Genomic DNA, 15647 nt, shown 5'->3' with positions numbered 1-15647 from the left:
CTGGGAGATTTACTTGTAAAAAGGGATGTAACGAAGTTAAAAAAGCAATCGGCAACAACTCACTTTCTCAGTCAGAAAACTGGTTGTTACAGATGTTTGGGCTGTACCACATGCAGGTCCCTTTTACCTGGGGATACTATTACACATCCATATTCTGGGAAAAAATATAAGATCAGACATGCCCTCACCTGCACCACCAGATTTGTAGTTTATGTTCTGTCTTGCCCATGCGGCCTTAGCTACGTGGGCAAGACGGAAAGACAATTTAGAGAAAGGATGGCGAGCCATCGGTCTGCCATCAGGGCTGCCTTAGAAACAGGCAGAAGTGACCAGCCAGTGGCAAGGCACTGTGCGGAGGCCAAGCACAGTATTGCCAGTATTAGAACCAAACTAATAGATCATGTTCCATTTAATATCAGAGGGGGTAATAGAAAAAAGCAATTATTACAATTGGAAAGTAAATGGATCCATGTTCTGGGAACCTTGACTCCAAGGGGTTTGAATGACTCCCTGGGGTTACAATGCTTCCTATAGATTAAGCCTGAGCATTTAGTGCATTTATGAGAAAGAATTTTCCTATGTTGTAATTTAAACAGCATCAGTATATAGTTACTTGCTCATTATAATCTGCTCAAAAGCTTCTGTTTTTAACTTGTTTTTAACTCTATTACAGCGTTGTCTTATTGTTGCCGGGTTGCTGTGGCAACGGGACGAGATGCACACTGATTGGCCCGGGTGGGTGGGCGCTCCTGGATGACGTTCACTCTGGGACACGCAGGAGATTCTCTGGCGGGACTCGTGATGACCGGCGCCCGGAGCGCACACTCACCTGGGACGGATCAGGTAAATTAGTGTTTTGTGTGTGTATAAATGTCTGTATTTTGTACCATTGTATGTTTTGCTACTTCCTGACGACGGGCAGACGCCCGAAACGTTGAAATAAAGCACGCTATTTGCAGCTACTGCTGGAGTCTCTGAGTGCCGCCAACACGTTTGCACATATATATATATATATACATATATACTGTATATCATGAAAATATATTAGGGCGCTAAGGCCAGTGCATACTTTTCAGAACTGTTATGTTCCCAAAACACATATGGAGTAAATAAATAAATAAATAAATTAGCAATGTTCCTGTCCTTATGTGCAAATCAAAATCGAAGTGCCTAGAAAAATCATCGGCCTGGGATGGCCAAAGCTCCTTGTTGTCAAGCACACCAACTCCTTAAGTTCTGTAATGTAAGATAGAAACAAGAGCGACTCCCAGTGCAAATAACACCGTACAACTAGAGATGAGCGGGTTCGGTTCGTCGAGATCTGAACCCCCCCAAACTTCACCTATTTTACACGGTTCCGAGGCAGACTCGGATCTTCCCGCCTTGCTCGGTTAACCCGAACGCGCCCGAACGTCATCATCCCACTGTCGGATTCTCTCGAGATTCGTATTCTATATAAAGAGCCGCGCGTCGCCGCCATTTTCACTCGTGCATTGGAGATTGAACGGAGAGGACGTGGCTGCGTTCTCTCCCTGTAAAGCTCCGTAATCTGTGCTCAGTGTGCTGCAAATATCTGTGCTCAGTGTGCTGAAAATATCTACGTTCTCTGCCTGAAAAGGCTCCATATCTGTGCTCAGTGTGCTGCAAATATCTGTGCTCAGTGTGCTTTATTGTGAGGACTGGGGACCACTAGTATAATAGTAGTATAGTACAGTAGGCCATTGCTGTGAGCAGTATATATAGTATTACAGTGCAGCATTTTGGTGACCAACAGTATATAGTTGTACAGTAGGCCATTGCTGTATCTTGCAGCTCTGTGTCACTGCAAGTATCCATTCCATATCTCTGCTGCATTTTTGTGAGCAGTATATATAGTATTACAGTGCAGCATTTTGGTGACCAACAGTATATAGTTGAACAGTAGGCCATTGCTGTATCTTGCAGCTCTGTGTCACTGCAAGTATCCATTCCATATATGTGCTGCATTTTTGTGAGCAGTATATATAGTATTACAGTGCAGCATTTTGGTGACCAACAGTATATAGTTGTACAGTAGGCCATTGCTGTATCTTGCAGCTCTGTGTCACTGCAAGTATCCATTCCATATCTGTGCTGCATTATTGTGAGCAGTATATAGTAGGACAGTGCAGCATTTTGGTGACCAGCAGTATACATATATAGTACAGTACAGTAGGCCATTGCTGTATCTTGCAGCTCTGTGTCACTGCAAGTATCCATTCCATATCTGTGCTGCATTATTGTGAGCAGTATATAGTAGGACAGTGCAGCATTTTGGTGTCCAGCAGTATACATATATAGTACAGTACAGTAGGCCATTGCTGTATCTTGCAGCTCTGTGTCAATTCTAGTATCTTGATCAGTGCTCAATATCTGCTGCATTGTTGTGACCAGTATGTATACTGTACTGTGCGACGTGTGTTATACACCTGGTGATAATGGATTATACATCCTGTAATCTGTACTGAGCGATGTGTGAGATACACCTGGGGATTATACACCCTATATACTGTACTGTGCGACGTGTGTTATACATACACCTGGTGATTACTGATTATACATCCTGTAATCTGTACTGAGCGATGTGTGAGATACACCTGGTGATTATACACCCTATATTATTATTATCCTATATTTATATGGTGCCACAAGGGTACCGCATCGCCCAATTATAGAGTACATAAATAAACAGGAAAACAGCAACTTTCAGTTGATGACAGTATAGGACAAGTACAGGGTAAATAAACATAGTTACATCAGCAGATGACACTGGAATAAGTATCAGGTGGCAGAAGACTGCTGGATGTGGTACAGCTGAAGATTATTAAAGTAAGACAAAGGATAAGCACATGAGGGAAGAGGGCCCTGCTCGTGAGAGTTTACAATCTAAAGGGGAGGGGTAGACAGACATGGGTGACACAGATGGGGTACATAGAGAATGTGGAACAGAGGGTTAGGATGAGATTTGGCTGGGTTTGGTGAAGAAGTGGACCCCAGAAGGCACAAGTCAATACTTAACATTGCAACATTTTACTGGGCTATGCAGGAGAAAATTAAAAATAGGGGAAAATAAAAATTAAAAAAATGAATCGATAACTTCTACCGCTTTCAAAAAGGTCAATGGAAGCTGAAATAATGGACAACTGCCTCATGGAAGCCAGATACAGTATACCAAACAGTACTTGGCAGAGTTAGGAATGAGTGGTTATGAAATACAGTAACATTTTGTCATAATATTTCAGAAACTGCATGGCTGGTCTCTTGCACTCTTTTGCTCTAATACACCACCTGCTTTAGGATTTATATTCAAAAACATTATGTCTCCATAATCCCAAAAACGTCAGTCTTCTTGGAAAGTGGTTTGTTCCTTTGTAAGGGAAAGAGAACAAACGTTCTCAAACAATGGTTTCTCAATTTCTTTTTCCTCTGGGAAGGGATTGCGGATTCGCAGGAATATCTGAGCATTTCTGTAATCAGAAAGCAGCGACTTTCTACAAATGTTTACGAATAATTCCAGTGATTTTGTCATTTTCTTCCAGTGATTTGGACCAATAATACCATTGATTAGAACTAGTGATGTGCCCCGGAAATTTTTGGGGTTTTGTGTTTCGGTTTTGGATTCGGTTCCGCGGCCGTGTTTTGGATTCGGACACGTTTTGCCAAAACCTCCCTGAAATTTTTTTGTCGGATTCGGGTGTGTTTTGGATTCGGGTGTTTGTTTTACAAAAACCCCTCAAAAACAGCTTAAATCATAGAATTTGGGGGTCATTTTGATCCCATAGTATTATTAACCTCAATAACCATAATTTCCACTAATTTCCAGTCTATTCTGAACACCTCACACCTCACAATATTATTTTTAGTCCTAAAATTTGCACCGAGGTCGCTTAGCTTAGTCTTAGTGGACTACTGTATCGTACTGCTATATATTATATACTGGTGGTCAGTCAAAATTACCCCCAAATTCTATGATTTAAGCTGTCTTTGAGGGGGTTTTGGGGAAAAAAAACACCCGAATCCGACAAAAAAATTTCAGGGAGGTTTTGGCAAAACGCATCCAAATCCAAAACACGGCCGCGGAACCGAATCCAAAACCAAAATGTGAAAGAAAAGGCTATGAGTAAACCCGTACCATGTGACCAATCAAAAACAGCCTATCTCATGTCTTTTCCTGAGGGTCCTCACAAAGTCGCTAACATCAAAGAGGCTTTTTCATATATTTAATTGAATCCAGAATGCATACAGTAAAAACGTAAAAATAGCATGTTTTAGGTTGGCATCCCAATGGTACGTTGTCCTGATTCCGCACGTAATTTCCATTATCCGCGCATCACTTCTGTTTCTGGAATTGGCTGCATTATGTCTGTCAGTTGAAGAAGCTGGGGGGGTGTGGGGGGGGGGGGGGGAGAATGCACATTTGGTCGCCTGGCCAGTGATTTCCTGTCTGCTGGCCATATTTCTGGTTTATTTTGTATTTTACAATTCAATAGAAGCCGAGCGTCACTTCCACTTCTGGTATTTGCTGCGATTTACCCTTTAGTGGAATAAATATGTTTTAATGTTATAATTTGTATTGTTAAAAACAAGTCTGGCTCAAATGCACTACTACATAGATGTAGTCCGTTAAAGGCTGGGGACAGTGTTAAGACACTGCCTTAGAACTTTACTATGTGGGAGTATACACCTTATTCACATTATAGGATATGCTGTGTTGCCCATCTTTGAATCATTAATTATGATGATTGCTAGCCCTATATAAACCCTACCTGGCACAAGGCCAGGCATTACCCCTGAGGAAGTCTAGAGGAGAGGACACAGGGGCTAATTCAGGTTGGATCGCAAATCGTGATCACAGCAGAATTTTCATGATCACCCCGCTGGAGTAACAGAGCCTGCAGTATGAGAGTGAGAACCCTGGCAAAAGACAAGAGTGGGAGTACTTTTGGCTATTATGTGCCTGCAGTGAGAAGTGTGCAGTGGAGAGCGCTCCTTTACAGTATGACTTCCTGCAGCAGACAAGTGAGTGCTCCCTGTGGAAAATGAGAGATCCCCTGTGAAGAGACAGCTAATGCATTAGAGGGTGTGTATCTATGTGATGTGTAATGCTGGATCCCTTGATAGTCCCTGGAGAAGTGCCCCATAGTGAGGGAGGGGTTGTTGCAAAATGGCAGTGAGGCTAGAGGGGAATTCCATGGAAGAGTCCTGAGTAACCATATACATAAATGGAAGAGCTCAGCCGTGGATGGGTTTATGGCCCTCATAAGGTGAAGGTTTTCAGCATGCCTAGGAGGTGTATATGGGGAAAAGAAGGTCCCTGAGTATTGGGATGTTTTCCATACGTTAGAAGTCTCCTATGAGGATTGAGACAAGTGCGATGAACTTCGGATCTGGAATCCCCTGTATGCTGTATGATGTCATTGTTGGACTGACATGCTGTAGAACTACTGTACCCAGCAACATCGGGTGTGTGCTGTGCTTTCACTGCTGTGTCATATGCGTAAGACTATGCTGGAGGTGTTCGTTTGGAATGGAGATTAAACTATACTTAACATTTGTAACCATCAAGCTTAAACTATACAGCAATTACCATCTGGTGAAAGAAATGTGCTGGAGGAGGTTGGTTAGGGTGGTCTTCTGTTTGCCAGCGGCCGGGCTCCCGACGACCAGCATACCGGCGCCAGAATCCCGACTGCCGGCATACCGACATCTTTTCTCCCTCTTGGGGGTCCACGACCCACCTGGAGGGAGAATAGATAGCGTGGCGAGCGTTGCAAGCCCGCAAGGGGCTCATTTGCGCTCGCCCAGCTGTCGGTATGCCGGCGGTCGGGGATTCCAGCGCCGGTATGTAGGTCGCCGGGAGCCCGGCTGCCGGCATACCCTACTACACCCATTGGCGAAGTAGAGCTTGTTACCATTATGCTTACTGTGCTGAAGGATATGGAGGAGTGTAGATAAAGTTTCTTGTTATTGCATTACAAGATGGTCTGGCGCCCAACATTTCTTTCTTGCACTGCACCTGATGTCCATGTGTGTTCCCTCCATCAGGTACTTTGTGCTAAGTACCCGTTTATGCGGGGGCCCTGCTGGTCATGGACGCCATACCCACGGCATAGCCAGAGCAGAAGAGAGCAACTGCAATGAGGTTAGACACTAAATTCAGGTACCCAAAGTAAGTGTACCACAGTACCAGTAGGGTTTCACAATATTATTGCACCAGCCTTCCAACAGTGCATCAATATATAAGTTCATGAGAATGCTGTGCTGAGTCATCATACATTATCCGGGGTGGCACTGTCTAATGAATTATATATAAGCTGCAGCAACTGCTATATCTATTGGAGGGCAACCGGTCATTCATTTTTGTTCCTTTGAGTGCAAGGTGCCTAGAGAACCACCTCAGACAGTCATTAGGACACTTCCAATACTCAGCTTCATTCTTGTCCTGGCAGATAATAGCTAGGGATGTATATTTTTGAATTTCTTGATGATCATATGTATTATGGAAAAGTGTAACCTCATTGCTGCCCTTCTCATTCTTGTGCAGTGCTATTTGGCACTTTCTGGGCTGGTCACATTATAAAATCATTCAACACCAAAACAAATTATCCATTTTCATAAAATACTATTTTATATCCTGTTAGGGTAAAGCAAATCTACCAAAAACAGGCAAAACCTTGTGTTTGTAAGGGGGAGGGTATTGGTACATAGTTACATAGTCAGTGAGGTTGAAAAGAGGCAAAATGCCCATCGGGTTCAACCTGTATTCTGCGTTAATCTGTTCATATTATAACGTGCATGCTGAAGTAATGGTTTAGTACCGATTTACAGCAATGATTCCTACCACTCCCAGATAATTTTAATGTCAATATGCTAAATGCTTAAGACCTGGATACATTTTCCTGTTAGAAATCTGTCCAATCTGTTTTTAAATGCATTTACAGAGTCTGCCATTATTACCTTGTCCGGCAGTGAGTTCCAAATCTTTATTCCCCTTACGGTAAAGAACCCTTTTGTCACAACTGAGGGCCTGAGCTGACGGGAGGCAGCCTCAGTTGTAGGGGCTGAGATGTACCGGAACCTGGGAGGTTGTATCAGACCCCTGGACATGTAAGTAACATGAATAATAACTGCCCGAAGGCGTGACCACGACAACTTAGATAAAAGTCAATGATGTTTATTATGACAACTCCGCATCACAGCAGCAATAAAGGAAAACGTAAAAGTCAGCAAAGAATAAATACAGTTCCTGAGTACTACAGCATGGCAGGAGCCACAGGGCACTGGTAGTGTGAGATAGTTCTTATGATCTTCTAGATGGAAAGTCCTTACCAGGCCCGGCTGTAGCAATGGAGATAACCCAGGATTGTACCAGCTGGTGTTCCAGGAAGAGCTGGGTTGCTGAAGGTAAAACAGCTGCTGTGGATACTGGCTGGAACCAGACTGTTGTTAGCACGGAGTGGATACTGGCTGGAACCAGTTAAATAATAAATGAACTTTGGGAGCGATGAAATGTGAACTGAAATGTAGAACTTGAGAGCGGAGAAATAATAATTCCGGTGGAGAGTGGTAAAGTGTAGAAAGGACACCGGCCCTTTAAGGGAAGCTGTATTCTGCTGGAAGCTGAGGCTGGAAGCAGGTAGTGTTGTAGCTGGAAACAGATGAATCCACAATGGATTGGAGAGTCAGGCTACACCGCAGGTGGAATGCTGGTGCGGGTCTCTATGGTGGAAGTCTTGAGACAGGAGCTGGAACCTGGAAGACAATCATAGAAGAGAGACAAACAGGAACTAGGTTTGACAACCAAAGCACTGACGTCTTCCTTGCTCAGGCACAGCTTACTTATACCTGCGGCAAGGAAGGGGTTGGCTAGGCAATTATGCAAATCAACAATACAAACAGCAGATTGGTGGAAATGATCAGATGACAGAATCCAAGATGGCTGCGCCCATGCAGACACTTGGAGGGAAGTTTGGTTTGTAATCCATGTGGTCTGGGAAACAGTAATGGCGGCGCCGGCCACCGGAGACAGGAGACGCCAGGCTGATAGATGCACATTTAACCACGCGGGCACAGCGGAGGCCGCGGCTGATGAAAACACCACTCTGACACTCTGCATGTGGAAACTCAGGAACAGCGGAATCTGGTCCTGGAACGCTGAGCCCGCCTTAGGAGGCATCTGAAGGGTAAGTAATGGCGTCCAGATACCCGGATCGTGACAGCACCCCCCCATTTAGGAGTGGCCCCAGGACACTTCTTAGGCTTTAAAGGAAACTTTGCGTGGAAATTTCGGACCAAGGCAGGAGCATGGACGTCAGAGGCATTGGTCCAAGAGCGTTCTTCAGGACCATAGCCCTTCCAGTCAATGAGATACTGAAGTTGACCGTAACGGTGACGTGAGTCCAGGATCTTGGCCACTTCATACTCAACGCCTCGTTGAGTTTGGACTTTCGGAGTTGGTGGAAGTGAGGAATGAAACCGATTCAAGATTAGCGGTTTCAACAGGGAAACATGGAATGTCCTGGGTATTTTTAAGAAGGGAGGTAACTGGAGTCTGTAAGCAACAGGATTGATGACTTGATCAATTTTAAAAGGACCGATGTAGCGAGGTGCAAACTTCATACTGGGAACTCTTAACCTCAAATTCTTCGTGGATAACCATACCCGATCACCCACCTTGAGAGCAGGAACTGCTCGACGCTTCTTATCCGCAAACTTCTTGTACCTGAACGATGCCTTGAGCAGAGCTGATCGTACGCTCTTCCAGATATTGGCAAACTGATGCAAGGTGATATCCACTGCGGGAACAGAAGTTGCTGGAAGCGGTTGGAACTCAGGGACTTTAGGGTGGAATCCAAAGTTGGTGAAGAATGGTGTTGAAGAAGATGAAGAATGATACTGGTTGTTATGACAGAACTCGGCCCAGGGAAGTAATTGAACCCAGTCATCTTGAGAGGAGGACACATAGATGCGGAGGAAGGCCTCCAAGTCCTGATTCACCCTCTCAGTTTGACCATTGGTCTGAGGATGGTAAGCCGTGGAAAACTTTAACTTGACTTGGAGGACTTGACATAAACTTCGCCAGAATTTGGCTGTGAATTGAACTCCTCGATCTGAGATAATTTCTTCTGGAAGACCGTGGAGTCGGAAGATCTCTTGTATGAATACTTGAGCCAACTTGGAAGCTGACGGAAGACCGGTGAGAGGAATGAAGTGTGCCATCTTGGTGAACCGGTCAACTACCACCCAGATGGTATTGAACTTGTTGCACATGGGCAAATCTGTAATAAAATCCATCGACAAATGGGTCCATGGTCGACGGGGAACAGATAGTGGAACCAGTTGCCCCGCAGGCGACTGGCGGGATACTTTATGTTGAGCACACTTTGGGCAAGATGCAATAAACTCCAAAACGTCCTTTTTCAGAGTTGGCCACCAATAGGACCTAGAGATAAACTCCAGGGTTTTTTGGATACCTGTATGTCCGGCAAAACGGGAAGCATGGGCCCAATGCATGAGCTTCTTCCTTAGTGTCGGCTTCACAAAACTTTTCCCTGATGGGGGCGTAGAGTCCATCCCTACCGTGGAGAATGCCAACGGATTTATAATAGGATGCTTGTCTGAAGACTCTGACTCATTTTCTTGCTCCCATGAGCGGGAAAGGGCATCGGCCTTGCGATTCTGAGAGCCCGGACAGAACTGGAGTTTAAAGTCGAACCTGGAAAAGAAAAGTGCCCATCTGGCCTGACGAGGGTTGAGACATTGTGCGCCTTTTAGATATAGAAGGTTCTTGTGGTCTGTAAGGATGGTGATTGAATGAGAAGCTCCCTCCAACAGATATCTCCACTCCTCTAGAGCGAGCTTGATGGCTAGCAACTCCTGGTCGCCAATGGCATAGTTGCGCTCCGCTGGGGAGAACTTCCGTGAGAAGAAACTGCAAGGATGTAAATGACCATCTTTAGCCCTCTGAGATAACACCGCTCCTACTCCAACGGAGGAGGCATCCACCTCTAAGATGAAAGGAGAGTCGACGTCAGGCTGTTTCAGGACAGGTGCAGAGATGAACCTCTGTTTTAAAAGATGAAAAGCTTGCATGGCTTCTTCAGACCACTTGGACGGGTTAGCACCCTTCTTGGTGAAAGCAGTAATAGGCGCCACAATGGTGGAAAAGTCTCGTATAAACTTTCGGTAATAATTGGCGAACCCTAAGAACCTCTGGACCCCTTTGAGGGTTAAGGGTACTGGCCAATTCTGGATTGCTTGTAGTTTCTCAGGATCCATCTCTAGTCCGGAACCGGACACAATGTACCCTAGAAACGGAATGGACTTGACTTCAAAGACGCATTTCTCTAATTTGCAGTAGAGATGATTGACACGGAGACTAGAGATGAGCGCCTGAAATTTTTCGGGTTTTGTGTTTTGGTTTTGGGTTCGGTTCCGCGGCCGTGTTTTGGGTTCGAACGCGTTTTGGCAAAACCTCACCGAATTATTTTTGTCGGATTCGGGTGTGTTTTGGATTCGGGTGTTTTTTTCAAAAAACCCTAAAAAACAGCTTAAATCATAGAATTTGGGGGTAATTTTGATCCCAAAGTATTATTAACCTCAAAAAACATAATTTACACTCATTTTCAGCCTATTCTGAACACATCACACCTCACAATATTATTTTTAGTCCTAAAATTTGCACCGAGGTCGCTGTGTGAGTAAGATAAGCGACCCTAGTGGCCGACACAAACACCGGGCCCATCTAGGAGTGGCACTGCAGTGTCACGCAGGATGTCCCTTCCAAAAAACCCTCCCCAAACAGCACATGACGCAAAGAAAAAAAGAGGCGCAATGAGGTAGCTGTGTGAGTAAGATTAGCGACCCTAGTGGCCGACACAAACACCGGGCCCATCTAGGAGTGGCACTGCAGTGTCACGCAGGATGGCCCTTCCAAAAAACCCTCCCCAAACAGCACATGACGCAAAGAAAAAAAGAGGCGCAATGAGGTAGCTGTGTGAGTAAGATTAGCGACCCTAGTGGCCGACACAAACACCGGGCCCATCTAGGAGTGGCACTGCAGTGTCACGCAGGATGGCCCTTCCAAAAAACCCTCCCCAAACAGCACATGACGCAAAGAAAAAAAGAGGCGCAATGAGGTAGCTGACTGTGTGAGTAAGATTAGCGACCCTAGTGGCCGACACAAACACCGGGCACATCTAGGAGTGGCACTGCAGTGTCACGCAGGATGTCCCTTCCAAAAAACCCTCCCCAAACAGCACATGACGCAAAGAAAAAAAGAGGCGCAATGAGGTAGCTGTGTGAGTAAGATTAGCGACCCTAGTGGCCGACACAAACACCGGGCCCATCTAGGAGTGGCACTGCAGTGTCACGCAGGATGTCCCTTCCAAAAAACCCTCCCCAATCAGCACATGATGCAAAGAAAAAGAAAAGAAAAAAGAGGTGCAAGATGGAATTATCCTTGGGCCCTCCCACCCACCCTTATGTTGTATAAACAAAACAGGACATGCACACTTTAACCAACCCATCATTTCAGTGACAGGGTCTGCCACACGACTGTGACTGATATGACGGGTTGGTTTGGACCCCCCCCAAAAAAGAAGCAATTAATCTCTCCTTGCACAAACTGGCTCTACAGAGGCAAGATGTCCACCTCATCTTCACCCTCCGATATATCACCGTGTACATCCCCCTCCTCACAGATTATCAATTCGTCCCCACTGGAATCCACCATCTCAGCTCCCTGTGTACTTTGTGGAGGCAATTGCTGCTGGTCAATGTCTCCGCGGAGGAATTGATTATAATTCATTTTAATGAACATCATCTTCTCCACATTTTCTGGATGTAACCTCGTACGCCGATTGCTGACAAGGTGAGCGGCGGCACTAAACACTCTTTCGGAGTACACACTTGTGGGAGGGCAACTTAGGTAGAATAAAGCCAGTTTGTGCAAGGGCCTCCAAATTGCCTCTTTTTCCTGCCAGTATAAGTACGGACTGTGTGACGTGCCTACTTGGATGCGGTCACTCATATAATCCTCCACCATTCTATCAATGTTGAGAGAATCATATGCAGTGACAGTAGACGACATGTCCGTAATCGTTGTCAGGTCCTTCAGTCCGGACCAGATGTCAGCATCAGCAGTCGCTCCAGACTGCCCTGCATCACCGCCAGCGGGTGGGCTCGGAATTCTGAGCCTTTTCCTCGCACCCCCAGTTGCGGGAGAATGTGAAGGAGGAGATGTTGACAGGTCGCGTTCCGCTTGACTTGACAATTTTGTCACCAGCAGGTCTTTCAACCCCAGCAGACCTGTGTCTGCCGGAAAGAGAGATCCAAGGTAGGCTTTAAATCTAGGATCGAGCACGGTGGCCAAAATGTAGTGCTCTGATTTCAACAGATTGACCACCCGTGAATCCTTGTTAAGCGAATTAAGGGCTGCATCCACAAGTCCCACATGCCTAGCGGAATCGCTCCGTGTTAGCTCCTTCTTCAATGCCTCCAGCTTCTTCTGCAAAAGCCTGATGAGGGGAATGACCTGACTCAGGCTGGCAGTGTCTGAACTGACTTCACGTGTGGCAAGTTCAAAGGGCATCAGAACCTTGCACAACGTTGAAATCATTCTCCACTGCACTTGAGACAGGTGCATTCCATCTCCTATATCGTGCTCAATTGTATAGGCTTGAATGGCCTTTTGCTGCTCCTCCAACCTCTGAAGCATATAGAGGGTTGAATTCCACCTCGTTACCACTTCTTGCTTCAGATGATGGCAGGGCAGGTTCAGTAGTTTTTGGTGGTGCTCCAGTCTTCTGTACGTGGTGCCTGTACGCCGAAAGTGTCCCGCAATTTTTCTGGCCACCGACAGCATCTCTTGCACGCCCCTGTCGTTTTTTAAAAAATTCTGCACCACCAAATTCAAGGTATGTGCAAAACATGGGACGTGCTGGAATTTGCCCATATTTAATGCACACACAATATTGCTGGCGTTGTCCGATGCCACAAATCCACAGGAGAGTCAAATTGGGGTAAGCCATTCCGCGATGATCTTCCTCAGTTGCCGTAAGAGGTTTTCAGCTGTGTGCGTATTCTGGAAAGCGGTGATACAAAGCGTAGCCTGCCTAGGAAAGAGTTGGCGTTTGCGAGATGCTGCTACTGGTGCCGCCGCTGCTGTTCTTGCGGCGGGAGTCCATACATCTACCCAGTGGGCTGTCACAGTCATATAGTCCTGACCCTGCCCTGCTCCACTTGTCCACATGTCCGTGGTTAAGTGGACATTGGGTACAACTGCATTTTTTAGGACACTGGTGAGTCTTTTTCTGACGTCCGTGTACATTCTCGGTATCGCCTGCCTAGAGAAGTGGAACCTAGATGGTATTTGGTAACGGGGGCACACTGCCTCAATAAATTGTCTAGTTCCCTGTGAACTAACGGCGGATACCGGACGCACGTCTAACACCAACATAGTTGTCAAGGACTCAGTTATCCGCTTTGCAGTAGGATGACTGCTGTGATATTTCATCTTCCTCGCAAAGGACTGTTGAACAGTCAATTGCTTACTGGAAGTAGTACAAGTGGGCTTACGACTTCCCCTCTGGGATGACCATCGACTCCCAGCGGCAACAACAGCAGCGCCAGCAGCAGTAGGCGTTACACGCAAGGATGCATCGGAGGAATCCCAGGCAGGAAAGGACTCGTCAGACTTGCCAGTGACATGGCCTGCAGGACTATTGGCATTCCTGGGGAAGGAGGAAATTGACACTGAGGGAGTTGGTGGGGTGGTTTGCGTGAGCTTGGTTACAAGAGGAAGGGATTTACTGGTCAGTGGACTGCTTCCGCTGTCACCCAAAGTTTTTGAACTTGTCACTGACTTATTATGAATGCGCTGCAGGTGACGTATAAGGGAGGATGTTCCGAGGTGGTTAACGTCCTTACCCCTACTTATTACAGCTTGACAAAGGGAACACACGGCTTGACACCTGTTGTCCGCATTTCTGGTGAAATACCTCCACACCGAAGAGCTGATTTTTTTGGTATTTTCACCTGGCATGTCAACGGCCATATTCCTCCCACGGACAACAGGTGTCTCCCCGGGTGCCTGACTTAAACAAACCACCTCACCATCAGAATCCTCCTGGTCAATTTCCTCCCCAGCGCCAGCAACACCCATATCCTCCTCATCCTGGTGTACTTCAACACTGACATCTTCAATCTGACTATCAGGAACTGGACTGCGGGTGCTCCTTCCAGCACTTGCAGGGGGCGTGCAAATAGTGGAAGGCGCATGCTCTTCACGTCCAGTGTTGGGAAGGTCAGGCATCGCAAACGACACAATTGGACTCTCCTTGTGGATTTGGGATTTCAAAGAACGCACAGTTCTTTGCGGTGCTTTTGCCAGCTTGAGTCTTTTCAGTTTTCTAGCGAGAGGCTGAGTGCTTCCATCCTCATGTGAAGCTGAACCACTAGCCATGAACATAGGCCAGGGCCTCAGCCGTTCCTTGCCACTCCGTGTGGTAAATGGCATATTGGCAAGTTTACGCTTCTCCTCCGACAATTTTATTTTAGGTTTTGGAGTCCTTTTTTTTCTGATATTTGGTGTTTTGGATTTGACATGCTCTGTACTATGACATTGGGCATCGGCCTTGGCAGACGACGTTGCTGACATTTCATCGTCTCGGCCATGACTAGTGGCAGCAGCTTCAGCACGAGGTGGAAGTGGATCTTGATCTTTCCCTAATTTTGGAACCTCAACTTTTTTGTTCTCCATATTTTATAGGCAGAACTAAAAGGCACCTCAGGTAAACAATGGAGATGGATGGATTGGATAGTTTACTAGTATACAATTATGGACGGACTGCCACGGTTAGGTGGTATAAAAAAACCACGGTTAGGTGGTATATATTATAATAATAATACAATTATGGATGGACGGACTGCCTGCCGACTGCCGACACAGAGGTAGCCACAGCCGTGAACTACCGCACTGTACACTGGTTGATAAAGAGATAGTAGTATACTCGTAACAACTAGTATGACACTATGACGACGGTATAAAGAATGGAAAAAAAACCACGGTTAGGTGGTATATATTATAATAATAATACAATTATGGATGGACGGACTGCCTGCCGACTGCCGACACAGAGGTAGCCACAGCCGTGAACTACCGCACTGTACACTGGTTGATAAAGAGATAGTAGTATACTCGTAACAACTAGTATGACACTATGACGACGGTATAAAGAATGGAAAAAAAACCACGGTTAGGTGGTATATATTATAATAATAATACAATTATGGATGGACGGACTGCCTGCCGACTGCCGACACAGAGGTAGCCACAGCCGTGAACTACCGCACTGTACACTGGTTGATAAAGAGATAGTAGTATACTCGTAACAACTAGTATGACACTATGACGGTATAAAGAAAGAAAAAAAAATACCACGGTTAGGTGGTATATATTGTAATACAATTATGGATGGACGGACTGCCTGCCGAGTTCCGACTGCCGACACAGAGGTAGCCACAGCCGTGAACTACCGCACTGTACTGTGTCTGCTGCTAATATAGACTGGTTGATAAAGAGATAGTATACAATACATACAACAATGAATATACTACTATACTGGTGG

Source organism: Pseudophryne corroboree, chromosome 1 (assembly GCF_028390025.1).
Source record: "Pseudophryne corroboree isolate aPseCor3 chromosome 1, aPseCor3.hap2, whole genome shotgun sequence".
Lineage (NCBI taxonomy): Eukaryota > Metazoa > Chordata > Amphibia > Anura > Myobatrachidae > Pseudophryne > Pseudophryne corroboree.
The sequence above is the reverse complement of the archived record's forward strand: the minus strand, read 5'-3'. Positions refer to the sequence as shown.